Source organism: Anomaloglossus baeobatrachus, unplaced genomic scaffold, assembly GCF_048569485.1.
Source record: "Anomaloglossus baeobatrachus isolate aAnoBae1 unplaced genomic scaffold, aAnoBae1.hap1 Scaffold_2973, whole genome shotgun sequence".
NCBI classification, from domain to species: Eukaryota; Metazoa; Chordata; class Amphibia; order Anura; family Aromobatidae; genus Anomaloglossus; species Anomaloglossus baeobatrachus.
In genome coordinates, this window is record NW_027442410.1 from 74,304 (window position 1) to 100,390 (window position 26,087).

Consider the following 26,087-nt stretch of genomic DNA (forward strand, 5'->3'; position numbering starts at 1 on the left):
CCAACCGGGTGTTGGTTTCTCAGCCGAAGCTGACCCAGACCTCCAACCGGGTGTTGGTTTCTCAGCCGAAGCTGACCCGGACCTCCAACCGGGTGTTGGTTTCTCAGCCCAAAGCTGAACGGACCTCCGACCATGATTATAAAAATTTCCCTTCCTAGCCAGAAGGCCGGGATAGAGCAATATGCTCAGAAAGTATGAAAGGGCAAGGTACGGTGTGCTACAGAGCCCAAGGCTCGCCGGGGTCCCAAGCCAGCAAGCTCAGACTCACTCCAGGGTCGTCAGTCCTGGGGCACATTGCACCATAGCCCCCACACTTACTCAGTCTAATAGCCTCGATCCTGGTAGGGCCATGTTTTCCTCTAGATGAATATACTATACATCAAGAGTACTAGCAAGCGCAACCTTCCAGTGTGCATTGCATCTGCCGAGCCTCACAGATACTACACTTGATCTTAGCCAAAAGGCCGAGAAGCGATAACCAGAATTGGTTTGGGCCTCGAGTGGCACCCTGGCCTATGCCGGACACATCTTAGGGAGAGAGAGCGAGAGGGAGACAAACCCACGCCTACACAAGACATTTTGTCACCCAAGCCAACCCTTGAAAAGGCTGCTTTGCAGAGCAAAAACAAGAAGAATGGTGCGTTTTGCAGCCGCCGCCCACTGCAATGAATCTGAATAACTCCTCCTTTAGGGCGCAAGCAACTCCCCTCCCCCTTGCAGTCTTTCCAATTCACGATACAAAAAGACGGACAGGACAGGTTGCCTGACTTTCCGTCACTGCCACCCTTTGCCATCCTTACCCGTAGAAAGCCCTTTCATCATCCCCAAACCCTAATCTTTTCCCTTTCCTTCCCAGCCCCCAAACCCTGCCCTCTGTACCTTTCTCACCACCCGCTTCCCTTCTCCTGTCATCCCCCTACCACCCGGGAAAAAAAGAGATTGCCCCCTCCTTCCACTAGCCCACCCTCCCACCCAAAGAACAACTTCTTCTGCGCAGCTTGTTTTCTAGGCAGCAGCGCTATTGTGATGTCATCGGGGGGCATTGTGACAAGCCGCCAGTGTTCCGTCTCTTCATGTTGTGCACTGTTCAAACCGAAAATACATCAACAGGCAGGCTACAGAAAAGCTTACTAACAAAGGTTAGAGAGGGGCTTTCTCAGAGGGCTTTTTACAGTTTGTCTATTCCCAATTAGCCGGTTTAGTATACTTAATGAAAGTACTAATTCTTTCATAGGCCGCCCATTCTTAGTATTTGACGTTCAGGTAACAACAGGTAACTTTATTTGGAGTGGAAGCAGAGAGATAACACCAGATGCCAATTGTAGATCCTCTCACACCTGTGGTCACTGCAGCATCTGACTCCACTTTGTCCAAAAGGGATCTATTCCATTCAATTACACATGATCTAGATTAGACTGACAACAAGATACTGCACGGGACATAGCAGAGTTGGTGAAGTTGAGTGGTGATGAGTTTGCTATTTGGATGAATAAAGCAAGTAAAAAGTGTGTTAGATAAAAATTCATTTCAATTCGCTAATCGGGCTAATATGAATCAGGTGAATCGAGTTCTGCTTTTGGAAACTGGGTTAAGAAGGGGTGCACCGTTCCTGGAGGTACTGCAATACCAGGTCAATGCGTGGAGTGGACAGAGCAAGCTCTTTTTCCATCTCCCTGTTCTAAAAATCCATTTAATATATGGTCCCCAGATAGGGGACGTATCAGATATTAAACTGATAAGAACAGATACTACACTTGATCTTAGCCAAAAGGCCGAGAAGCGATAACCAGAATTGGTTTGGGCCTCGAGTGGCACCCTGGCCTATGCCGGACACATCTTAGGGAGAGAGAGCGAGAGGGAGACAAACCCACGCCTACACAAGACATTTTGTCACCCAAGCCAACCCTTGAAAAGGCTGCTTTGCAGAGCAAAAACAAGAAGAATGGTGCGTTTTGCAGCCGCCGCCCACTGCAATGAATCTGAATAACTCCTCCTTTAGGGCGCAAGCAACTCCCCTCCCCCTTGCAGTCTTTCCAATTCACGATACAAAAAGACGGACAGGACAGGTTGCCTGACTTTCCGTCACTGCCACCCTTTGCCATCCTTACCCGTAGAAAGCCCTTTCATCATCCCCAAACCCTAATCTTTTCCCTTTCCTTCCCAGCCCCCAAACCCTGCCCTCTGTACCTTTCTCACCACCCGCTTCCCTTCTCCTGTCATCCCCCTACCACCCGGGAAAAAAAGAGATTGCCCCCTCCTTCCACTAGCCCACCCTCCCACCCAAAGAACAACTTCTTCTGCGCAGCTTGTTTTCTAGGCAGCAGCGCTATTGTGATGTCATCGGGGGGCATTGTGACAAGCCGCCAGTGTTCCGTCTCTTCATGTTGTGCACTGTTCAAACCGAAAATACATCAACAGGCAGGCTACAGAAAAGCTTACTAACAAAGGTTAGAGAGGGGCTTTCTCAGAGGGCTTTTTACAGTTTGTCTATTCCCAATTAGCCGGTTTAGTATACTTAATGAAAGTACTAATTCTTTCATAGGCCGCCCATTCTTAGTATTTGACGTTCAGGTAACAACAGGTAACTTTATTTGGAGTGGAAGCAGAGAGATAACACCAGATGCCAATTGTAGATCCTCTCACACCTGTGGTCACTGCAGCATCTGACTCCACTTTGTCCAAAAGGGATCTATTCCATTCAATTACACATGATCTAGATTAGACTGACAACAAGATACTGCACGGGACATAGCAGAGTTGGTGAAGTTGAGTGGTGATGAGTTTGCTATTTGGATGAATAAAGCAAGTAAAAAGTGTGTTAGATAAAAATTCATTTCAATTCGCTAATCGGGCTAATATGAATCAGGTGAATCGAGTTCTGCTTTTGGAAACTGGGTTAAGAAGGGGTGCACCGTTCCTGGAGGTACTGCAATACCAGGTCAATGCGTGGAGTGGACAGAGCAAGCTCTTTTTCCATCTCCCTGTTCTAAAAATCCATTTAATATATGGTCCCCAGATAGGGGACGTATCAGATATTAAACTGATAAGAACAGATACTACACTTGATCTTAGCCAAAAGGCCGAGAAGCGATAACCAGAATTGGTTTGGGCCTCGAGTGGCACCCTGGCCTATGCCGGACACATCTTAGGGAGAGAGAGCGAGAGGGAGACAAACCCACGCCTACACAAGACATTTTGTCACCCAAGCCAACCCTTGAAAAGGCTGCTTTGCAGAGCAAAAACAAGAAGAATGGTGCGTTTTGCAGCCGCCGCCCACTGCAATGAATCTGAATAACTCCTCCTTTAGGGCGCAAGCAACTCCCCTCCCCCTTGCAGTCTTTCCAATTCACGATACAAAAAGACGGACAGGACAGGTTGCCTGACTTTCCGTCACTGCCACCCTTTGCCATCCTTACCCGTAGAAAGCCCTTTCATCATCCCCAAACCCTAATCTTTTCCCTTTCCTTCCCAGCCCCCAAACCCTGCCCTCTGTACCTTTCTCACCACCCGCTTCCCTTCTCCTGTCATCCCCCTACCACCCGGGAAAAAAAGAGATTGCCCCCTCCTTCCACTAGCCCACCCTCCCACCCAAAGAACAACTTCTTCTGCGCAGCTTGTTTTCTAGGCAGCAGCGCTATTGTGATGTCATCGGGGGGCATTGTGACAAGCCGCCAGTGTTCCGTCTCTTCATGTTGTGCACTGTTCAAACCGAAAATACATCAACAGGCAGGCTACAGAAAAGCTTACTAACAAAGGTTAGAGAGGGGCTTTCTCAGAGGGCTTTTTACAGTTTGTCTATTCCCAATTAGCCGGTTTAGTATACTTAATGAAAGTACTAATTCTTTCATAGGCCGCCCATTCTTAGTATTTGACGTTCAGGTAACAACAGGTAACTTTATTTGGAGTGGAAGCAGAGAGATAACACCAGATGCCAATTGTAGATCCTCTCACACCTGTGGTCACTGCAGCATCTGACTCCACTTTGTCCAAAAGGGATCTATTCCATTCAATTACACATGATCTAGATTAGACTGACAACAAGATACTGCACGGGACATAGCAGAGTTGGTGAAGTTGAGTGGTGATGAGTTTGCTATTTGGATGAATAAAGCAAGTAAAAAGTGTGTTAGATAAAAATTCATTTCAATTCGCTAATCGGGCTAATATGAATCAGGTGAATCGAGTTCTGCTTTTGGAAACTGGGTTAAGAAGGGGTGCACCGTTCCTGGAGGTACTGCAATACCAGGTCAATGCGTGGAGTGGACAGAGCAAGCTCTTTTTCCATCTCCCTGTTCTAAAAATCCATTTAATATATGGTCCCCAGATAGGGGACGTATCAGATATTAAACTGATAAGAACAGATACTACACTTGATCTTAGCCAAAAGGCCGAGAAGCGATAACCAGAATTGGTTTGGGCCTCGAGTGGCACCCTGGCCTATGCCGGACACATCTTAGGGAGAGAGAGCGAGAGGGAGACAAACCCACGCCTACACAAGACATTTTGTCACCCAAGCCAACCCTTGAAAAGGCTGCTTTGCAGAGCAAAAACAAGAAGAATGGTGCGTTTTGCAGCCGCCGCCCACTGCAATGAATCTGAATAACTCCTCCTTTAGGGCGCAAGCAACTCCCCTCCCCCTTGCAGTCTTTCCAATTCACGATACAAAAAGACGGACAGGACAGGTTGCCTGACTTTCCGTCACTGCCACCCTTTGCCATCCTTACCCGTAGAAAGCCCTTTCATCATCCCCAAACCCTAATCTTTTCCCTTTCCTTCCCAGCCCCCAAACCCTGCCCTCTGTACCTTTCTCACCACCCGCTTCCCTTCTCCTGTCATCCCCCTACCACCCGGGAAAAAAAGAGATTGCCCCCTCCTTCCACTAGCCCACCCTCCCACCCAAAGAACAACTTCTTCTGCGCAGCTTGTTTTCTAGGCAGCAGCGCTATTGTGATGTCATCGGGGGGCATTGTGACAAGCCGCCAGTGTTCCGTCTCTTCATGTTGTGCACTGTTCAAACCGAAAATACATCAACAGGCAGGCTACAGAAAAGCTTACTAACAAAGGTTAGAGAGGGGCTTTCTCAGAGGGCTTTTTACAGTTTGTCTATTCCCAATTAGCCGGTTTAGTATACTTAATGAAAGTACTAATTCTTTCATAGGCCGCCCATTCTTAGTATTTGACGTTCAGGTAACAACAGGTAACTTTATTTGGAGTGGAAGCAGAGAGATAACACCAGATGCCAATTGTAGATCCTCTCACACCTGTGGTCACTGCAGCATCTGACTCCACTTTGTCCAAAAGGGATCTATTCCATTCAATTACACATGATCTAGATTAGACTGACAACAAGATACTGCACGGGACATAGCAGAGTTGGTGAAGTTGAGTGGTGATGAGTTTGCTATTTGGATGAATAAAGCAAGTAAAAAGTGTGTTAGATAAAAATTCATTTCAATTCGCTAATCGGGCTAATATGAATCAGGTGAATCGAGTTCTGCTTTTGGAAACTGGGTTAAGAAGGGGTGCACCGTTCCTGGAGGTACTGCAATACCAGGTCAATGCGTGGAGTGGACAGAGCAAGCTCTTTTTCCATCTCCCTGTTCTAAAAATCCATTTAATATATGGTCCCCAGATAGGGGACGTATCAGATATTAAACTGATAAGAACAGATACTACACTTGATCTTAGCCAAAAGGCCGAGAAGCGATAACCAGAATTGGTTTGGGCCTCGAGTGGCACCCTGGCCTATGCCGGACACATCTTAGGGAGAGAGAGCGAGAGGGAGACAAACCCACGCCTACACAAGACATTTTGTCACCCAAGCCAACCCTTGAAAAGGCTGCTTTGCAGAGCAAAAACAAGAAGAATGGTGCGTTTTGCAGCCGCCGCCCACTGCAATGAATCTGAATAACTCCTCCTTTAGGGCGCAAGCAACTCCCCTCCCCCTTGCAGTCTTTCCAATTCACGATACAAAAAGACGGACAGGACAGGTTGCCTGACTTTCCGTCACTGCCACCCTTTGCCATCCTTACCCGTAGAAAGCCCTTTCATCATCCCCAAACCCTAATCTTTTCCCTTTCCTTCCCAGCCCCCAAACCCTGCCCTCTGTACCTTTCTCACCACCCGCTTCCCTTCTCCTGTCATCCCCCTACCACCCGGGAAAAAAAGAGATTGCCCCCTCCTTCCACTAGCCCACCCTCCCACCCAAAGAACAACTTCTTCTGCGCAGCTTGTTTTCTAGGCAGCAGCGCTATTGTGATGTCATCGGGGGGCATTGTGACAAGCCGCCAGTGTTCCGTCTCTTCATGTTGTGCACTGTTCAAACCGAAAATACATCAACAGGCAGGCTACAGAAAAGCTTACTAACAAAGGTTAGAGAGGGGCTTTCTCAGAGGGCTTTTTACAGTTTGTCTATTCCCAATTAGCCGGTTTAGTATACTTAATGAAAGTACTAATTCTTTCATAGGCCGCCCATTCTTAGTATTTGACGTTCAGGTAACAACAGGTAACTTTATTTGGAGTGGAAGCAGAGAGATAACACCAGATGCCAATTGTAGATCCTCTCACACCTGTGGTCACTGCAGCATCTGACTCCACTTTGTCCAAAAGGGATCTATTCCATTCAATTACACATGATCTAGATTAGACTGACAACAAGATACTGCACGGGACATAGCAGAGTTGGTGAAGTTGAGTGGTGATGAGTTTGCTATTTGGATGAATAAAGCAAGTAAAAAGTGTGTTAGATAAAAATTCATTTCAATTCGCTAATCGGGCTAATATGAATCAGGTGAATCGAGTTCTGCTTTTGGAAACTGGGTTAAGAAGGGGTGCACCGTTCCTGGAGGTACTGCAATACCAGGTCAATGCGTGGAGTGGACAGAGCAAGCTCTTTTTCCATCTCCCTGTTCTAAAAATCCATTTAATATATGGTCCCCAGATAGGGGACGTATCAGATATTAAACTGATAAGAACAGATACTACACTTGATCTTAGCCAAAAGGCCGAGAAGCGATAACCAGAATTGGTTTGGGCCTCGAGTGGCACCCTGGCCTATGCCGGACACATCTTAGGGAGAGAGAGCGAGAGGGAGACAAACCCACGCCTACACAAGACATTTTATCACCCAAGCCAACCCTTGAAAAGGCTGCTTTGCAGAGCAAAAACAAGAAGAATGGTGCGTTTTGCAGCCGCCGCCCACTGCAATGAATCTGAATAACTCCTCCTTTAGGGCGCAAGCAACTCCCCTCCCCCTTGCAGTCTTTCCAATTCACGATACAAAAAGACGGACAGGACAGGTTGCCTGACTTTCCGTCACTGCCACCCTTTGCCATCCTTACCCGTAGAAAGCCCTTTCATCATCCCCAAACCCTAATCTTTTCCCTTTCCTTCCCAGCCCCCAAACCCTGCCCTCTGTACCTTTCTCACCACCCGCTTCCCTTCTCCTGTCATCCCCCTACCACCCGGGAAAAAAAGAGATTGCCCCCTCCTTCCACTAGCCCACCCTCCCACCCAAAGAACAACTTCTTCTGCGCAGCTTGTTTTCTAGGCAGCAGCGCTATTGTGATGTCATCGGGGGGCATTGTGACAAGCCGCCAGTGTTCCGTCTCTTCATGTTGTGCACTGTTCAAACCGAAAATACATCAACAGGCAGGCTACAGAAAAGCTTACTAACAAAGGTTAGAGAGGGGCTTTCTCAGAGGGCTTTTTACAGTTTGTCTATTCCCAATTAGCCGGTTTAGTATACTTAATGAAAGTACTAATTCTTTCATAGGCCGCCCATTCTTAGTATTTGACGTTCAGGTAACAACAGGTAACTTTATTTGGAGTGGAAGCAGAGAGATAACACCAGATGCCAATTGTAGATCCTCTCACACCTGTGGTCACTGCAGCATCTGACTCCACTTTGTCCAAAAGGGATCTATTCCATTCAATTACACATGATCTAGATTAGACTGACAACAAGATACTGCACGGGACATAGCAGAGTTGGTGAAGTTGAGTGGTGATGAGTTTGCTATTTGGATGAATAAAGCAAGTAAAAAGTGTGTTAGATAAAAATTCATTTCAATTCGCTAATCGGGCTAATATGAATCAGGTGAATCGAGTTCTGCTTTTGGAAACTGGGTTAAGAAGGGGTGCACCGTTCCTGGAGGTACTGCAATACCAGGTCAATGCGTGGAGTGGACAGAGCAAGCTCTTTTTCCATCTCCCTGTTCTAAAAATCCATTTAATATATGGTCCCCAGATAGGGGACGTATCAGATATTAAACTGATAAGAACAGATACTACACTTGATCTTAGCCAAAAGGCCGAGAAGCGATAACCAGAATTGGTTTGGGCCTCGAGTGGCACCCTGGCCTATGCCGGACACATCTTAGGGAGAGAGAGCGAGAGGGAGACAAACCCACGCCTACACAAGACATTTTGTCACCCAAGCCAACCCTTGAAAAGGCTGCTTTGCAGAGCAAAAACAAGAAGAATGGTGCGTTTTGCAGCCGCCGCCCACTGCAATGAATCTGAATAACTCCTCCTTTAGGGCGCAAGCAACTCCCCTCCCCCTTGCAGTCTTTCCAATTCACGATACAAAAAGACGGACAGGACAGGTTGCCTGACTTTCCGTCACTGCCACCCTTTGCCATCCTTACCCGTAGAAAGCCCTTTCATCATCCCCAAACCCTAATCTTTTCCCTTTCCTTCCCAGCCCCCAAACCCTGCCCTCTGTACCTTTCTCACCACCCGCTTCCCTTCTCCTGTCATCCCCCTACCACCCGGGAAAAAAAGAGATTGCCCCCTCCTTCCACTAGCCCACCCTCCCACCCAAAGAACAACTTCTTCTGCGCAGCTTGTTTTCTAGGCAGCAGCGCTATTGTGATGTCATCGGGGGGCATTGTGACAAGCCGCCAGTGTTCCGTCTCTTCATGTTGTGCACTGTTCAAACCGAAAATACATCAACAGGCAGGCTACAGAAAAGCTTACTAACAAAGGTTAGAGAGGGGCTTTCTCAGAGGGCTTTTTACAGTTTGTCTATTCCCAATTAGCCGGTTTAGTATACTTAATGAAAGTACTAATTCTTTCATAGGCCGCCCATTCTTAGTATTTGACGTTCAGGTAACAACAGGTAACTTTATTTGGAGTGGAAGCAGAGAGATAACACCAGATGCCAATTGTAGATCCTCTCACACCTGTGGTCACTGCAGCATCTGACTCCACTTTGTCCAAAAGGGATCTATTCCATTCAATTACACATGATCTAGATTAGACTGACAACAAGATACTGCACGGGACATAGCAGAGTTGGTGAAGTTGAGTGGTGATGAGTTTGCTATTTGGATGAATAAAGCAAGTAAAAAGTGTGTTAGATAAAAATTCATTTCAATTCGCTAATCGGGCTAATATGAATCAGGTGAATCGAGTTCTGCTTTTGGAAACTGGGTTAAGAAGGGGTGCACCGTTCCTGGAGGTACTGCAATACCAGGTCAATGCGTGGAGTGGACAGAGCAAGCTCTTTTTCCATCTCCCTGTTCTAAAAATCCATTTAATATATGGTCCCCAGATAGGGGACGTATCAGATATTAAACTGATAAGAACAGATTTTGATTTAATGAAGCTTTCCAAAGCACCGCAAAAATGCATGACCGAAGTCACACCAAAAACAGTGCAAAGGCTAGGATTCGTGTGGACCCCTCCGTGAGAAGAGGATCCCCAAAAATCAACCCCGTCCCTCCGAGCCAGAAGGCCACAGCGAGGGTCAGGGATCTTCGGTGCTCCCCCAAGCCGAAGCCTGGTTGAGCCTTGTTGTTGCTCCCAGCGTCCACCGAGGCATCTTACCCAAGTGGAGTAGGGAGCTACTAGTCGTTGGTTTCGCAGCCGAGACTGCCCGGACCGTCAACCGGTGTTGGTTTCTCAGCCCAAGGCTGACCGGACCTCCAACCGGGTGTTGGTTTCTCAGCCCAAGGCTGACCGGACCTCCAACCGGGTGTTGGTTTCTCAGCCCAAGGCTAACCGGACCTCCAACCGGGTGTTGGTTTCTCAGCCAAAGCTGACCCGGACCTCCAACCGGGTGTTGGTTTCTCAGCCCAAAGCTGACCGGACCTCCGACCGGGATTATAAAAATTTCCCTTCTTAGCCAGAAGGCCAGGATAGGGCAATATGCTTGGAAAGTATGAATAGGCAAGGCGCGGCGTGCGACAGAGTCTGAGGCTTACCAGGGTCCCAACCTAGCAAGTTCAGACTCCCTCCAGGGTGTCCATTCCTGGGGCACATTGCACCATAACCCCCACACTTACTCAGTCTAATAGCCTCAATCCTGGTAGGGCCATGGTTTCCTCTAGATGGATATACTATCCTCCCAAAGTACTAACAAGTGCAACCTTCCAGTGTGCATTGCATCATTGTACTAAGGTGGCCGGAGCCTTAAACCACCTTTTCGAACGATACTACACTTGATCTTAGCCAAAAGGCCGAGAAGCGATAACCAGAATTGGTTTGGGCCTCGAGTGGCACCCTGGCCTATGCCGGACACATCTTAGGGAGAGAGAGCGAGAGGGAGACAAACCCACGCCTACACAAGACATTTTGTCACCCAAGCCAACCCTTGAAAAGGCTGCTTTGCAGAGCAAAAACAAGAAGAATGGTGCGTTTTGCAGCCGCCGCCCACTGCAATGAATCTGAATAACTCCTCCTTTAGGGCGCAAGCAACTCCCCTCCCCCTTGCAGTCTTTCCAATTCACGATACAAAAAGACGGACAGGACAGGTTGCCTGACTTTCCGTCACTGCCACCCTTTGCCATCCTTACCCGTAGAAAGCCCTTTCATCATCCCCAAACCCTAATCTTTTCCCTTTCCTTCCCAGCCCCCAAACCCTGCCCTCTGTACCTTTCTCACCACCCGCTTCCCTTCTCCTGTCATCCCCCTACCACCCGGGAAAAAAAGAGATTGCCCCCTCCTTCCACTAGCCCACCCTCCCACCCAAAGAACAACTTCTTCTGCGCAGCTTGTTTTCTAGGCAGCAGCGCTATTGTGATGTCATCGGGGGGCATTGTGACAAGCCGCCAGTGTTCCGTCTCTTCATGTTGTGCACTGTTCAAACCGAAAATACATCAACAGGCAGGCTACAGAAAAGCTTACTAACAAAGGTTAGAGAGGGGCTTTCTCAGAGGGCTTTTTACAGTTTGTCTATTCCCAATTAGCCGGTTTAGTATACTTAATGAAAGTACTAATTCTTTCATAGGCCGCCCATTCTTAGTATTTGACGTTCAGGTAACAACAGGTAACTTTATTTGGAGTGGAAGCAGAGAGATAACACCAGATGCCAATTGTAGATCCTCTCACACCTGTGGTCACTGCAGCATCTGACTCCACTTTGTCCAAAAGGGATCTATTCCATTCAATTACACATGATCTAGATTAGACTGACAACAAGATACTGCACGGGACATAGCAGAGTTGGTGAAGTTGAGTGGTGATGAGTTTGCTATTTGGATGAATAAAGCAAGTAAAAAGTGTGTTAGATAAAAATTCATTTCAATTCGCTAATCGGGCTAATATGAATCAGGTGAATCGAGTTCTGCTTTTGGAAACTGGGTTAAGAAGGGGTGCACCGTTCCTGGAGGTACTGCAATACCAGGTCAATGCGTGGAGTGGACAGAGCAAGCTCTTTTTCCATCTCCCTGTTCTAAAAATCCATTTAATATATGGTCCCCAGATAGGGGACGTATCAGATATTAAACTGATAAGAACAGATACTACACTTGATCTTAGCCAAAAGGCCGAGAAGCGATAACCAGAATTGGTTTGGGCCTCGAGTGGCACCCTGGCCTATGCCGGACACATCTTAGGGAGAGAGAGCGAGAGGGAGACAAACCCACGCCTACACAAGACATTTTGTCACCCAAGCCAACCCTTGAAAAGGCTGCTTTGCAGAGCAAAAACAAGAAGAATGGTGCGTTTTGCAGCCGCCGCCCACTGCAATGAATCTGAATAACTCCTCCTTTAGGGCGCAAGCAACTCCCCTCCCCCTTGCAGTCTTTCCAATTCACGATACAAAAAGACGGACAGGACAGGTTGCCTGACTTTCCGTCACTGCCACCCTTTGCCATCCTTACCCGTAGAAAGCCCTTTCATCATCCCCAAACCCTAATCTTTTCCCTTTCCTTCCCAGCCCCCAAACCCTGCCCTCTGTACCTTTCTCACCACCCGCTTCCCTTCTCCTGTCATCCCCCTACCACCCGGGAAAAAAAGAGATTGCCCCCTCCTTCCACTAGCCCACCCTCCCACCCAAAGAACAACTTCTTCTGCGCAGCTTGTTTTCTAGGCAGCAGCGCTATTGTGATGTCATCGGGGGGCATTGTGACAAGCCGCCAGTGTTCCGTCTCTTCATGTTGTGCACTGTTCAAACCGAAAATACATCAACAGGCAGGCTACAGAAAAGCTTACTAACAAAGGTTAGAGAGGGGCTTTCTCAGAGGGCTTTTTACAGTTTGTCTATTCCCAATTAGCCGGTTTAGTATACTTAATGAAAGTACTAATTCTTTCATAGGCCGCCCATTCTTAGTATTTGACGTTCAGGTAACAACAGGTAACTTTATTTGGAGTGGAAGCAGAGAGATAACACCAGATGCCAATTGTAGATCCTCTCACACCTGTGGTCACTGCAGCATCTGACTCCACTTTGTCCAAAAGGGATCTATTCCATTCAATTACACATGATCTAGATTAGACTGACAACAAGATACTGCACGGGACATAGCAGAGTTGGTGAAGTTGAGTGGTGATGAGTTTGCTATTTGGATGAATAAAGCAAGTAAAAAGTGTGTTAGATAAAAATTCATTTCAATTCGCTAATCGGGCTAATATGAATCAGGTGAATCGAGTTCTGCTTTTGGAAACTGGGTTAAGAAGGGGTGCACCGTTCCTGGAGGTACTGCAATACCAGGTCAATGCGTGGAGTGGACAGAGCAAGCTCTTTTTCCATCTCCCTGTTCTAAAAATCCATTTAATATATGGTCCCCAGATAGGGGACGTATCAGATATTAAACTGATAAGAACAGATACTACACTTGATCTTAGCCAAAAGGCCGAGAAGCGATAACCAGAATTGGTTTGGGCCTCGAGTGGCACCCTGGCCTATGCCGGACACATCTTAGGGAGAGAGAGCGAGAGGGAGACAAACCCACGCCTACACAAGACATTTTGTCACCCAAGCCAACCCTTGAAAAGGCTGCTTTGCAGAGCAAAAACAAGAAGAATGGTGCGTTTTGCAGCCGCCGCCCACTGCAATGAATCTGAATAACTCCTCCTTTAGGGCGCAAGCAACTCCCCTCCCCCTTGCAGTCTTTCCAATTCACGATACAAAAAGACGGACAGGACAGGTTGCCTGACTTTCCGTCACTGCCACCCTTTGCCATCCTTACCCGTAGAAAGCCCTTTCATCATCCCCAAACCCTAATCTTTTCCCTTTCCTTCCCAGCCCCCAAACCCTGCCCTCTGTACCTTTCTCACCACCCGCTTCCCTTCTCCTGTCATCCCCCTACCACCCGGGAAAAAAAGAGATTGCCCCCTCCTTCCACTAGCCCACCCTCCCACCCAAAGAACAACTTCTTCTGCGCAGCTTGTTTTCTAGGCAGCAGCGCTATTGTGATGTCATCGGGGGGCATTGTGACAAGCCGCCAGTGTTCCGTCTCTTCATGTTGTGCACTGTTCAAACCGAAAATACATCAACAGGCAGGCTACAGAAAAGCTTACTAACAAAGGTTAGAGAGGGGCTTTCTCAGAGGGCTTTTTACAGTTTGTCTATTCCCAATTAGCCGGTTTAGTATACTTAATGAAAGTACTAATTCTTTCATAGGCCGCCCATTCTTAGTATTTGACGTTCAGGTAACAACAGGTAACTTTATTTGGAGTGGAAGCAGAGAGATAACACCAGATGCCAATTGTAGATCCTCTCACACCTGTGGTCACTGCAGCATCTGACTCCACTTTGTCCAAAAGGGATCTATTCCATTCAATTACACATGATCTAGATTAGACTGACAACAAGATACTGCACGGGACATAGCAGAGTTGGTGAAGTTGAGTGGTGATGAGTTTGCTATTTGGATGAATAAAGCAAGTAAAAAGTGTGTTAGATAAAAATTCATTTCAATTCGCTAATCGGGCTAATATGAATCAGGTGAATCGAGTTCTGCTTTTGGAAACTGGGTTAAGAAGGGGTGCACCGTTCCTGGAGGTACTGCAATACCAGGTCAATGCGTGGAGTGGACAGAGCAAGCTCTTTTTCCATCTCCCTGTTCTAAAAATCCATTTAATATATGGTCCCCAGATAGGGGACGTATCAGATATTAAACTGATAAGAACAGATACTACACTTGATCTTAGCCAAAAGGCCGAGAAGCGATAACCAGAATTGGTTTGGGCCTCGAGTGGCACCCTGGCCTATGCCGGACACATCTTAGGGAGAGAGAGCGAGAGGGAGACAAACCCACGCCTACACAAGACATTTTGTCACCCAAGCCAACCCTTGAAAAGGCTGCTTTGCAGAGCCAAAACAAGAAGAATGGTGCGTTTTGCAGCCGCCGCCCACTGCAATGAATCTGAATAACTCCTCCTTTAGGGCGCAAGCAACTCCCCTCCCCCTTGCAGTCTTTCCAATTCACGATACAAAAAGACGGACAGGACAGGTTGCCTGACTTTCCGTCACTGCCACCCTTTGCCATCCTTACCCGTAGAAAGCCCTTTCATCATCCCCAAACCCTAATCTTTTCCCTTTCCTTCCCAGCCCCCAAACCCTGCCCTCTGTACCTTTCTCACCACCCGCTTCCCTTCTCCTGTCATCCCCCTACCACCCGGGAAAAAAAGAGATTGCCCCCTCCTTCCACTAGCCCACCCTCCCACCCAAAGAACAACTTCTTCTGCGCAGCTTGTTTTCTAGGCAGCAGCGCTATTGTGATGTCATCGGGGGGCATTGTGACAAGCCGCCAGTGTTCCGTCTCTTCATGTTGTGCACTGTTCAAACCGAAAATACATCAACAGGCAGGCTACAGAAAAGCTTACTAACAAAGGTTAGAGAGGGGCTTTCTCAGAGGGCTTTTTACAGTTTGTCTATTCCCAATTAGCCGGTTTAGTATACTTAATGAAAGTACTAATTCTTTCATAGGCCGCCCATTCTTAGTATTTGACGTTCAGGTAACAACAGGTAACTTTATTTGGAGTGGAAGCAGAGAGATAACACCAGATGCCAATTGTAGATCCTCTCACACCTGTGGTCACTGCAGCATCTGACTCCACTTTGTCCAAAAGGGATCTATTCCATTCAATTACACATGATCTAGATTAGACTGACAACAAGATACTGCACGGGACATAGCAGAGTTGGTGAAGTTGAGTGGTGATGAGTTTGCTATTTGGATGAATAAAGCAAGTAAAAAGTGTGTTAGATAAAAATTCATTTCAATTCGCTAATCGGGCTAATATGAATCAGGTGAATCGAGTTCTGCTTTTGGAAACTGGGTTAAGAAGGGGTGCACCGTTCCTGGAGGTACTGCAATACCAGGTCAATGCGTGGAGTGGACAGAGCAAGCTCTTTTTCCATCTCCCTGTTCTAAAAATCCATTTAATATATGGTCCCCAGATAGGGGACGTATCAGATATTAAACTGATAAGAACAGATGAGATTTCATCCGCAATTTTCTGAATCAAGGTAGCCCCGAAGGCCAGCAGGCCACCACACAAAAGCGCAGTGCCTGGGTGATCGCCTCCCGAGCCCAGGAACCACCAGCCAAAAGGGGACGTAAGCACCAAAAGGCGCAACAATCCCCAAGGCCGGCGGTTGTGCAAGCCCGGGCCCCTCCCAGCCAAGACCAAGGCAAACCCAATGAAGGGACTACACTTGATCTTAGCCAAAAGGCCGAGAAGCGATAACCAGAATTGGTTTGGGCCTCGAGTGGCACCCTGGCCTATGCCGGACACATCTTAGGGAGAGAGAGCGAGAGGGAGACAAACCCACGCCTACACAAGACATTTTGTCACCCAAGCCAACCCTTGAAAAGGCTGCTTTGCAGAGCAAAAACAAGAAGAATGGTGCGTTTTGCAGCCGCCGCCCACTGCAATGAATCTGAATAACTCCTCCTTTAGGGCGCAAGCAACTCCCCTCCCCCTTGCAGTCTTTCCAATTCACGATACAAAAAGACGGACAGGACAGGTTGCCTGACTTTCCGTCACTGCCACCCTTTGCCATCCTTACCCGTAGAAAGCCCTTTCATCATCCCCAAACCCTAATCTTTTCCCTTTCCTTCCCAGCCCCCAAACCCTGCCCTCTGTACCTTTCTCACCACCCGCTTCCCTTCTCCTGTCATCCCCCTACCACCCGGGAAAAAAAGAGATTGCCCCCTCCTTCCACTAGCCCACCCTCCCACCCAAAGAACAACTTCTTCTGCGCAGCTTGTTTTCTAGGCAGCAGCGCTATTGTGATGTCATCGGGGGGCATTGTGACAAGCCGCCAGTGTTCCGTCTCTTCATGTTGTGCACAGTTCAAACGGAAAATACATCAACAGGCAGACTACAGAAAAGCTTACTATCAAAGGTTAGAGGGGGGCTTTCTCAGAGGGCTTTTTACAGTTTTTCTATTCCCAATTAGCCGTTTAAGTGTACTTATTGAAAGTAGTAATTCTTTCATAGGCCGCCCTTTCTTAGTATTTGACGTTCCTTATATTGCGGTATGAGGCTTCGCAGTAGGTTGCAAACATTCATCACCCATGACTGTCCCCAATTGAGCTCAGAAGCTCAATGTCTATCATGACCTCTCTTTTAGAATGTCCAAGAGCAAGCAAACTATTCCTCCAGGAGAGGGCGCCAACAGACTACTAAAGAGATCATCATTACTCAAAGAAAACCCCAAAAACCAATGCATGATAGGAATAAACAGGTAACTTTCTTTGGAGTGGAAGCGGAGAGATCGCACCAGATGCCAATTCTAGATCTTATCACACCTGTGGTCACTGCAGCAGCAGGTGAATCCACTTTGTCCAAAAGGGATCTATTCCATTCAATTGCAAATGATCTAGATAAGACAGAGAACTGCAGCACGGGGACATAGCCGAGTTGGTCAGGTTGAGTGGTGATGAGTTTGCTATTTGGATGAATAAAGAAAGTCAAAAGTGTGAAAGATAAAAAACAAAAGGAGGAAGTGTGAAAAGTGAATGGGCCAAATTGAGGTGCATATGAAGACGTATGCTTTCTTCCAATTCATTAAATCGGGCTAATATGAATCAGGTGAATTGAGTTCTGCTTTTGGAAACTGGGTTAAGAAGGGGTGCACCGTTCCTGGAGGTACTGCAATACCAGGTCAATGCGTGGAGTGGACAGAGCAAGCTCTTTTTCCATCTCCCTGTTCTAAAAATCCATTTAATATATGGTCCCCAGATAGGGGACGTATCAGATATTAAACTGATAAGAACAGATACTACACTTGATCTTAGCCAAAAGGCCGAGAAGCGATAACCAGAATTGGTTTGGGCCTCGAGTGGCACCCTGGCCTATGCCGGACACATCTTAGGGAGAGAGAGCGAGAGGGAGACAAACCCACGCCTACACAAGACATTTTGTCACCCAAGCCAACCCTTGAAAAGGCTGCTTTGCAGAGCAAAAACAAGAAGAATGGTGCGTTTTGCAGCCGCCGCCCACTGCAATGAATCTGAATAACTCCTCCTTTAGGGCGCAAGCAACTCCCCTCCCCCTTGCAGTCTTTCCAATTCACGATACAAAAAGACGGACAGGACAGGTTGCCTGACTTTCCGTCACTGCCACCCTTTGCCATCCTTACCCGTAGAAAGCCCTTTCATCATCCCCAAACCCTAATCTTTTCCCTTTCCTTCCCAGCCCCCAAACCCTGCCCTCTGTACCTTTCTCACCACCCGCTTCCCTTCTCCTGTTATCCCCCTACCACCCGGGAAAAAAAGAGATTGCCCCCTCCTTCCACTAGCCCACCCTCCCACCCAAAGAACAACTTCTTCTGCGCAGCTTGTTTTCTAGGCAGCAGCGCTATTGTGATGTCATCGGGGGGCATTGTGACAAGCCGCCAGTGTTCCGTCTCTTCATGTTGTGCACAGTTCAAACGGAAAATACATCAACAGGCAGACTACAGAAAAGCTTACTATCAAAGGTTAGAGGGGGGCTTTCTCAGAGGGCTTTTTACAGTTTTTCTATTCCCAATTAGCCGTTTAAGTGTACTTATTGAAAGTAGTAATTCTTTCATAGGCCGCCCTTTCTTAGTATTTGACGTTCCTTATATTGCGGTATGAGGCTTCGCAGTAGGTTGCAAACATTCATCACCCATGACTGTCCCCAATTGAGCTCAGAAGCTCAATGTCTATCATGACCTCTCTTTTAGAATGTCCAAGAGCAAGCAAACTATTCCTCCAGGAGAGGGCGCCAACAGACTACTAAAGAGATCATCATTACTCAAAGAAAACCCCAAAAACCAATGCATGATAGGAATAAACAGGTAACTTTCTTTGGAGTGGAAGCGGAGAGATCGCACCAGATGCCAATTCTAGATCTTATCACACCTGTGGTCACTGCAGCAGCAGGTGAATCCACTTTGTCCAAAAGGGATCTATTCCATTCAATTGCAAATGATCTAGATAAGACAGAGAACTGCAGCACGGGGACATAGCCGAGTTGGTCAGGTTGAGTGGTGATGAGTTTGCTATTTGGATGAATAAAGAAAGTCAAAAGTGTGAAAGATAAAAAACAAAAGGAGGAAGTGTGAAAAGTGAATGGGCCAAATTGAGGTGCATATGAAGACGTATGCTTTCTTCCAATTCATTAAATCGGGCTAATATGAATCAGGTGAATTGAGTTCTGCTTTTGGAAACTGGGTTAAGAAGGGGTGCACCGTTCCTGGAGGTACTGCAATACCAGGTCAATGCGTGGAGTGGACAGAGCAAGCTCTTTTTCCATCTCCCTGTTCTAAAAATCCATTTAATATATGGTCCCCAGATAGGGGACGTATCAGATATTAAACTGATAAGAACAGATACTACACTTGATCTTAGCCAAAAGGCCGAGAAGCGATAACCAGAATTGGTTTGGGCCTCGAGTGGCACCCTGGCCTATGCCGGACACATCTTAGGGAGAGAGAGCGAGAGGGAGACAAACCCACGCCTACACAAGACATTTTGTCACCCAAGCCAACCCTTGAAAAGGCTGCTTTGCAGAGCAAAAACAAGAAGAATGGTGCGTTTTGCAGCCGCCGCCCACTGCAATGAATCTGAATAACTCCTCCTTTAGGGCGCAAGCAACTCCCCTCCCCCTTGCAGTCTTTCCAATTCACGATACAAAAAGACGGACAGGACAGGTTGCCTGACTTTCCGTCACTGCCACCCTTTGCCATCCTTACCCGTAGAAAGCCCTTTCATCATCCCCAAACCCTAATCTTTTCCCTTTCCTTCCCAGCCCCCAAACCCTGCCCTCTGTACCTTTCTCACCACCCGCTTCCCTTCTCCTGTCATCCCCCTACCACCCGGGAAAAAAAGAGATTGCCCCCTCCTTCCACTAGCCCACCCTCCCACCCAAAGAACAACTTCTTCTGCGCAGCTTGTTTTCTAGGCAGCAGCGCTATTGTGATGTCATCGGGGGGCATTGTGACAAGCCGCCAGTGTTCCGTCTCTTCATGTTGTGCACAGTTCAAACGGAAAATACATCAACAGGCAGACTACAGAAAAGCTTACTATCAAAGGTTAGAGGGGGGCTTTCTCAGAGGGCTTTTTACAGTTTTTCTATTCCCAATTAGCCGTTTAAGTGTACTTATTGAAAGTAGTAATTCTTTCATAGGCCGCCCTTTCTTAGTATTTGACGTTCCTTATATTGCGGTATGAGGCTTCGCAGTAGGTTGCAAACATTCATCACCCATGACTGTCCCCAATTGAGCTCAGAAGCTCAATGTCTATCATGACCTCTCTTTTAGAATGTCCAAGAGCAAGCAAACTATTCCTCCAGGAGAGGGCGCCAACAGACTACTAAAGAGATCATCATTACTCAAAGAAAACCCCAAAAACCAATGCATGATAGGAATAAACAGGTAACTTTCTTTGGAGTGGAAGCGGAGAGATCGCACCAGATGCCAATTCTAGATCTTATCACACCTGTGGTCACTGCAGCAGCAGGTGAATCCACTTTGTCCAAAAGGGATCTATTCCATTCAATTGCAAATGATCTAGATAAGACAGAGAACTGCAGCACGGGGACATAGCCGAGTTGGTCAGGTTGAGTGGTGATGAGTTTGCTATTTGGATGAATAAAGAAAGTCAAAAGTGTGAAAGATAAAAAACAAAAGGAGGAAGTGTGAAAAGTGAATGGGCCAAATTGAGGTGCATATGAAGACGTATGCTTTCTTCCAATTCATTAAATCGGGCTAATATGAATCAGGTGAATTGAGTTCTGCTTTTGGAAACTGGGTTAAGAAGGGGTGCACCGTTCCTGGAGGTACTGCAATACCAGGTCAATGCGTGGAGTGGACAGAGCAAGCTCTTTTTCCATCTCCCTGTTCTAAAAATCCATTTAATATATGGTCCCCAGATAGGGGACGTATCAGATATTAAACTGATAAGAACAGATACTACACTTGATCTTAGCCAAAAGGCCGAGAAGCGATAACCAGAATTGGTTTGGGCCTCGAGTGGCACCCTGGCCTATGCCGGACACATCTTAGGGAGAGAGAGCGAGAGGGAGACAAACCCACGCCTACACAAGACATTTTGTCACCCAAGCCAACCCTTGAAAAGGCTGCTTTGCAGAGCAAAAACAAGAAGAATGGTGCGTTTTGCAGCCGCCGCCCACTGCAATGAATCTGAATAACTCCTCCTTTAGGGCGCAAGCAACTCCCCTCCCCCTTGCAGTCTTTCCAATTCACGATACAAAAAGACGGACAGGACAGGTTGCCTGACTTTCCGTCACTGCCACCCTTTGCCATCCTTACCCGTAGAAAGCCCTTTCATCATCCCCAAACCCTAATCTTTTCCCTTTCCTTCCCAGCCCCCAAACCCTGCCCTCTGTACCTTTCTCACCACCCGCTTCCCTTCTCCTGTCATCCCCCTACCACCCGGGAAAAAAAGAGATTGCCCCCTCCTTCCACTAGCCCACCCTCCCACCCAAAGAACAACTTCTTCTGCGCAGCTTGTTTTCTAGGCAGCAGCGCTATTGTGATGTCATCGGGGGGCATTGTGACAAGCCGCCAGTGTTCCGTCTCTTCATGTTGTGCACAGTTCAAACGGAAAATACATCAACAGGCAGACTACAGAAAAGCTTACTATCAAAGGTTAGAGGGGGGCTTTCTCAGAGGGCTTTTTACAGTTTTTCTATTCCCAATTAGCCGTTTAAGTGTACTTATTGAAAGTAGTAATTCTTTCATAGGCCGCCCTTTCTTAGTATTTGACGTTCCTTATATTGCGGTATGAGGCTTCGCAGTAGGTTGCAAACATTCATCACCCATGACTGTCCCCAATTGAGCTCAGAAGCTCAATGTCTATCATGACCTCTCTTTTAGAATGTCCAAGAGCAAGCAAACTATTCCTCCAGGAGAGGGCGCCAACAGACTACTAAAGAGATCATCATTACTCAAAGAAAACCCCAAAAACCAATGCATGATAGGAATAAACAGGTAACTTTCTTTGGAGTGGAAGCGGAGAGATCGCACCAGATGCCAATTCTAGATCTTATCACACCTGTGGTCACTGCAGCAGCAGGTGAATCCACTTTGTCCAAAAGGGATCTATTCCATTCAATTGCAAATGATCTAGATAAGACAGAGAACTGCAGCACGGGGACATAGCCGAGTTGGTCAGGTTGAGTGGTGATGAGTTTGCTATTTGGATGAATAAAGAAAGTCAAAAGTGTGAAAGATAAAAAACAAAAGGAGGAAGTGTGAAAAGTGAATGGGCCAAATTGAGGTGCATATGAAGACGTATGCTTTCTTCCAATTCATTAAATCGGGCTAATATGAATCAGGTGAATTGAGTTCTGCTTTTGGAAACTGGGTTAAGAAGGGGTGCACCGTTCCTGGAGGTACTGCAATACCAGGTCAATGCGTGGAGTGGACAGAGCAAGCTCTTTTTCCATCTCCCTGTTCTAAAAATCCATTTAATATATGGTCCCCAGATAGGGGACGTATCAGATATTAAACTGATAAGAACAGATACTACACTTGATCTTAGCCAAAAGGCCGAGAAGCGATAACCAGAATTGGTTTGGGCCTCGAGTGGCACCCTGGCCTATGCCGGACACATCTTAGGGAGAGAGAGCGAGAGGGAGACAAACCCACGCCTACACAAGACATTTTGTCACCCAAGCCAACCCTTGAAAAGGCTGCTTTGCAGAGCAAAAACAAGAAGAATGGTGCGTTTTGCAGCCGCCGCCCACTGCAATGAATCTGAATAACTCCTCCTTTAGGGCGCAAGCAACTCCCCTCCCCCTTGCAGTCTTTCCAATTCACGATACAAAAAGACGGACAGGACAGGTTGCCTGACTTTCCGTCACTGCCACCCTTTGCCATCTTTACCCGTAGAAAGCCCTTTCATCATCCCCAAACCCTAATCTTTTCCCTTTCCTTCCCAGCCCCCAAACCCTGCCCTCTGTACCTTTCTCACCACCCGCTTCCCTTCTCCTGTCATCCCCCTACCACCCGGGAAAAAAAGAGATTGCCCCCTCCTTCCACTAGCCCACCCTCCCACCCAAAGAACAACTTCTTCTGCGCAGCTTGTTTTCTAGGCAGCAGCGCTATTGTGATGTCAGCGGGGGCATTGTGACAAGCCGCCAGTGTTCCGTCTCTTCATGTTGTGCACAGTTCAAACGGAAAATACATCAACAGGCAGACTACAGAAAAGCTTACTATCAAAGGTTAGAGGGGGGCTTTCTCAGAGGGCTTTTTACAGTTTTTCTATTCCCAATTAGCCGTTTAAGTGTACTTATTGAAAGTAGTAATTCTTTCATAGGCCGCCCTTTCTTAGTATTTGACGTTCCTTATATTGCGGTATGAGGCTTCGCAGTAGGTTGCAAACATTCATCACCCATGACTGTCCCCAATTGAGCTCAGAAGCTCAATGTCTATCATGACCTCTCTTTTAGAATGTCCAAGAGCAAGCAAACTATTCCTCCAGGAGAGGGCGCCAACAGACTACTAAAGAGATCATCATTACTCAAAGAAAACCCCAAAAACCAATGCATGATAGGAATAAACAGGTAACTTTCTTTGGAGTGGAAGCGGAGAGATCGCACCAGATGCCAATTCTAGATCTTATCACACCTGTGGTCACTGCAGCAGCAGGTGAATCCACTTTGTCCAAAAGGGATCTATTCCATTCAATTGCAAATGATCTAGATAAGACAGAGAACTGCAGCACGGGGACATAGCCGAGTTGGTCAGGTTGAGTGGTGATGAGTTTGCTATTTGGATGAATAAAGAAAGTCAAAAGTGTGAAAGATAAAAAACAAAAGGAGGAAGTGTGAAAAGTGAATGGGCCAAATTGAGGTGCATATGAAGACGTATGCTTTCTTCCAATTCATTAAATCGGGCTAATATGAATCAGGTGAATTGAGTTCTGCTTTTGGAAACTGGGTTAAGAAGGGGTGCACCGTTCCTGGAGGTACTGCAATACCAGGTCAATGCGTGGAGTGGACAGAGCAAGCTCTTTTTCCATCTCCCTGTTCTAAAAATCCATTTAATATATGGTCCCCAGATAGGGGACGTATCAGATATTAAACTGATAAGAACAGATACTACACTTGATCTTAGCCAAATGGCCGAGAAGCGATAACCAGAATTGGTTTGGGCCTCGAGTGGCACCCTGGCCTATGCCGGACACATCTTAGGGAGAGAGAGCGAGAGGGAGACAAACCCACGCCTACACAAGACATTTTGTCACCCAAGCCAACCCTTGAAAAGGCTGCTTTGCAGAGCAAAAACAAGAAGAATGGTGCGTTTTGCAGCCGCCGCCCACTGCAATGAATCTGAATAACTCCTCCTTTAGGGCGCAAGCAACTCCCCTCCCCCTTGCAGTCTTTCCAATTCACGATACAAAAAGACGGACAGGACAGGTTGCCTGACTTTCCGTCACTGCCACCCTTTGCCATCCTTACCCGTAGAAAGCCCTTTCATCATCCCCAAACCCTAATCTTTTCCCTTTCCTTCCCAGCCCCCAAACCCTGCCCTCTGTACCTTTCTCACCACCCGCTTCCCTTCTCCTGTCATCCCCCTACCACCCGGGAAAAAAAGAGATTGCCCCCTCCTTCCACTAGCCCACCCTCCCACCCAAAGAACAACTTCTTCTGCGCAGCTTGTTTTCTAGGCAGCAGCGCTATTGTGATGTCATCGGGGGGCATTGTGACAAGCCGCCAGTGTTCCGTCTCTTCATGTTGTGCACAGTTCAAACGGAAAATACATCAACAGGCAGACTACAGAAAAGCTTACTATCAAAGGTTAGAGGGGGGCTTTCTCAGAGGGCTTTTTACAGTTTTTCTATTCCCAATTAGCCGTTTAAGTGTACTTATTGAAAGTAGTAATTCTTTCATAGGCCGCCCTTTCTTAGTATTTGACGTTCCTTATATTGCGGTATGAGGCTTCGCAGTAGGTTGCAAACATTCATCACCCATGACTGTCCCCAATTGAGCTCAGAAGCTCAATGTCTATCATGACCTCTCTTTTAGAATGTCCAAGAGCAAGCAAACTATTCCTCCAGGAGAGGGCGCCAACAGACTACTAAAGAGATCATCATTACTCAAAGAAAACCCCAAAAACCAATGCATGATAGGAATAAACAGGTAACTTTCTTTGGAGTGGAAGCGGAGAGATCGCACCAGATGCCAATTCTAGATCTTATCACACCTGTGGTCACTGCAGCAGCAGGTGAATCCACTTTGTCCAAAAGGGATCTATTCCATTCAATTGCAAATGATCTAGATAAGACAGAGAACTGCAGCACGGGGACATAGCCGAGTTGGTCAGGTTGAGTGGTGATGAGTTTGCTATTTGGATGAATAAAGAAAGTCAAAAGTGTGAAAGATAAAAAACAAAAGGAGGAAGTGTGAAAAGTGAATGGGCCAAATTGAGGTGCATATGAAGACGTATGCTTTCTTCCAATTCATTAAATCGGGCTAATATGAATCAGGTGAATTGAGTTCTGCTTTTGGAAACTGGGTTAAGAAGGGGTGCACCGTTCCTGGAGGTACTGCAATACCAGGTCAATGCGTGGAGTGGACAGAGCAAGCTCTTTTTCCATCTCCCTGTTCTAAAAATCCATTTAATATATGGTCCCCAGATAGGGGACGTATCAGATATTAAACTGATAAGAACAGATACTACACTTGATCTTAGCCAAAAGGCCGAGAAGCGATAACCAGAATTGGTTTGGGCCTCGAGTGGCACCCTGGCCTATGCCGGACACATCTTAGGGAGAGAGAGCGAGAGGGAGACAAACCCACGCCTACACAAGACATTTTGTCACCCAAGCCAACCCTTGAAAAGGCTGCTTTGCAGAGCAAAAACAAGAAGAATGGTGCGTTTTGCAGCCGCCGCCCACTGCAATGAATCTGAATAACTCCTCCTTTAGGGCGCAAGCAACTCCCCTCCCCCTTGCAGTCTTTCCAATTCACGATACAAAAAGACGGACAGGACAGGTTGCCTGACTTTCCGTCACTGCCACCCTTTGCCATCCTTACCCGTAGAAAGCCCTTTCATCATCCCCAAACCCTAATCTTTTCCCTTTCCTTCCCAGCCCCCAAACCCTGCCCTCTGTACCTTTCTCACCACCCGCTTCCCTTCTCCTGTCATCCCCCTACCACCCGGGAAAAAAAGAGATTGCCCCCTCCTTCCACTAGCCCACCCTCCCACCCAAAGAACAACTTCTTCTGCGCAGCTTGTTTTCTAGGCAGCAGCGCTATTGTGATGTCATCGGGGGGCATTGTGACAAGCCGCCAGTGTTCCGTCTCTTCATGTTGTGCACAGTTCAAACGGAAAATACATCAACAGGCAGACTACAGAAAAGCTTACTATCAAAGGTTAGAGGGGGGCTTTCTCAGAGGGCTTTTTACAGTTT

At 47.1% G+C, this 26,087-nt stretch overlaps 17 non-coding genes and 2 pseudogenes across 17 annotated transcripts; all 19 read right to left on the minus strand.

Moving 5' to 3' along the window:
• Positions 1-349: 349 nt before the first annotated feature.
• LOC142267891 (U2 spliceosomal RNA) lies at positions 350-476 on the minus strand (annotated as a pseudogene).
• A 1,117-nt stretch (positions 477-1,593) lies between these two features.
• On the minus strand, positions 1,594-1,784 carry LOC142267925 (U2 spliceosomal RNA). The gene has a single exon (XR_012733730.1). It is a non-coding gene; the product is annotated as a U2 spliceosomal RNA (small nuclear RNA).
• Positions 1,785-2,901: 1,117 nt separating this feature from the next.
• On the minus strand, positions 2,902-3,092 carry LOC142267926 (U2 spliceosomal RNA). The gene has a single exon (XR_012733731.1). It is a non-coding gene; the product is annotated as a U2 spliceosomal RNA (small nuclear RNA).
• Positions 3,093-4,209: 1,117 nt separating this feature from the next.
• On the minus strand, positions 4,210-4,400 carry LOC142267929 (U2 spliceosomal RNA). Its single transcript, XR_012733733.1, has one exon. It is a non-coding gene; the product is annotated as a U2 spliceosomal RNA (small nuclear RNA).
• A 1,117-nt stretch (positions 4,401-5,517) lies between these two features.
• LOC142267930 (U2 spliceosomal RNA) lies at positions 5,518-5,708 on the minus strand. Its single transcript, XR_012733734.1, has one exon. It is a non-coding gene; the product is annotated as a U2 spliceosomal RNA (small nuclear RNA).
• Positions 5,709-6,825: 1,117 nt separating this feature from the next.
• Positions 6,826-7,016, minus strand: LOC142267931 (U2 spliceosomal RNA). The gene has a single exon (XR_012733735.1). It is a non-coding gene; the product is annotated as a U2 spliceosomal RNA (small nuclear RNA).
• Positions 7,017-8,133: 1,117 nt separating this feature from the next.
• Positions 8,134-8,324, minus strand: LOC142267932 (U2 spliceosomal RNA). The gene has a single exon (XR_012733736.1). It is a non-coding gene; the product is annotated as a U2 spliceosomal RNA (small nuclear RNA).
• Positions 8,325-9,441: 1,117 nt separating this feature from the next.
• LOC142267879 (U2 spliceosomal RNA) lies at positions 9,442-9,636 on the minus strand. The gene has a single exon (XR_012733692.1). It is a non-coding gene; the product is annotated as a U2 spliceosomal RNA (small nuclear RNA).
• A 697-nt stretch (positions 9,637-10,333) lies between these two features.
• On the minus strand, positions 10,334-10,475 carry LOC142267892 (U2 spliceosomal RNA; annotated as a pseudogene).
• Positions 10,476-11,592: 1,117 nt separating this feature from the next.
• On the minus strand, positions 11,593-11,783 carry LOC142267933 (U2 spliceosomal RNA). Its single transcript, XR_012733737.1, has one exon. It is a non-coding gene; the product is annotated as a U2 spliceosomal RNA (small nuclear RNA).
• A 1,117-nt stretch (positions 11,784-12,900) lies between these two features.
• On the minus strand, positions 12,901-13,091 carry LOC142267934 (U2 spliceosomal RNA). The gene has a single exon (XR_012733738.1). It is a non-coding gene; the product is annotated as a U2 spliceosomal RNA (small nuclear RNA).
• Positions 13,092-14,208: 1,117 nt separating this feature from the next.
• On the minus strand, positions 14,209-14,399 carry LOC142267935 (U2 spliceosomal RNA). The gene has a single exon (XR_012733739.1). It is a non-coding gene; the product is annotated as a U2 spliceosomal RNA (small nuclear RNA).
• Positions 14,400-15,516: 1,117 nt separating this feature from the next.
• On the minus strand, positions 15,517-15,700 carry LOC142267888 (U2 spliceosomal RNA). The gene has a single exon (XR_012733700.1). It is a non-coding gene; the product is annotated as a U2 spliceosomal RNA (small nuclear RNA).
• Positions 15,701-17,306: 1,606 nt separating this feature from the next.
• LOC142267936 (U2 spliceosomal RNA) lies at positions 17,307-17,497 on the minus strand. The gene has a single exon (XR_012733740.1). It is a non-coding gene; the product is annotated as a U2 spliceosomal RNA (small nuclear RNA).
• Positions 17,498-18,884: 1,387 nt separating this feature from the next.
• On the minus strand, positions 18,885-19,075 carry LOC142267937 (U2 spliceosomal RNA). The gene has a single exon (XR_012733741.1). It is a non-coding gene; the product is annotated as a U2 spliceosomal RNA (small nuclear RNA).
• Positions 19,076-20,462: 1,387 nt separating this feature from the next.
• On the minus strand, positions 20,463-20,653 carry LOC142267938 (U2 spliceosomal RNA). The gene has a single exon (XR_012733742.1). It is a non-coding gene; the product is annotated as a U2 spliceosomal RNA (small nuclear RNA).
• Positions 20,654-22,040: 1,387 nt separating this feature from the next.
• On the minus strand, positions 22,041-22,231 carry LOC142267941 (U2 spliceosomal RNA). Its single transcript, XR_012733744.1, has one exon. It is a non-coding gene; the product is annotated as a U2 spliceosomal RNA (small nuclear RNA).
• A 1,386-nt stretch (positions 22,232-23,617) lies between these two features.
• On the minus strand, positions 23,618-23,808 carry LOC142267864 (U2 spliceosomal RNA). The gene has a single exon (XR_012733678.1). It is a non-coding gene; the product is annotated as a U2 spliceosomal RNA (small nuclear RNA).
• Positions 23,809-25,195: 1,387 nt separating this feature from the next.
• Positions 25,196-25,386, minus strand: LOC142267942 (U2 spliceosomal RNA). The gene has a single exon (XR_012733745.1). It is a non-coding gene; the product is annotated as a U2 spliceosomal RNA (small nuclear RNA).
• Positions 25,387-26,087: the final 701 nt, after the last annotated feature.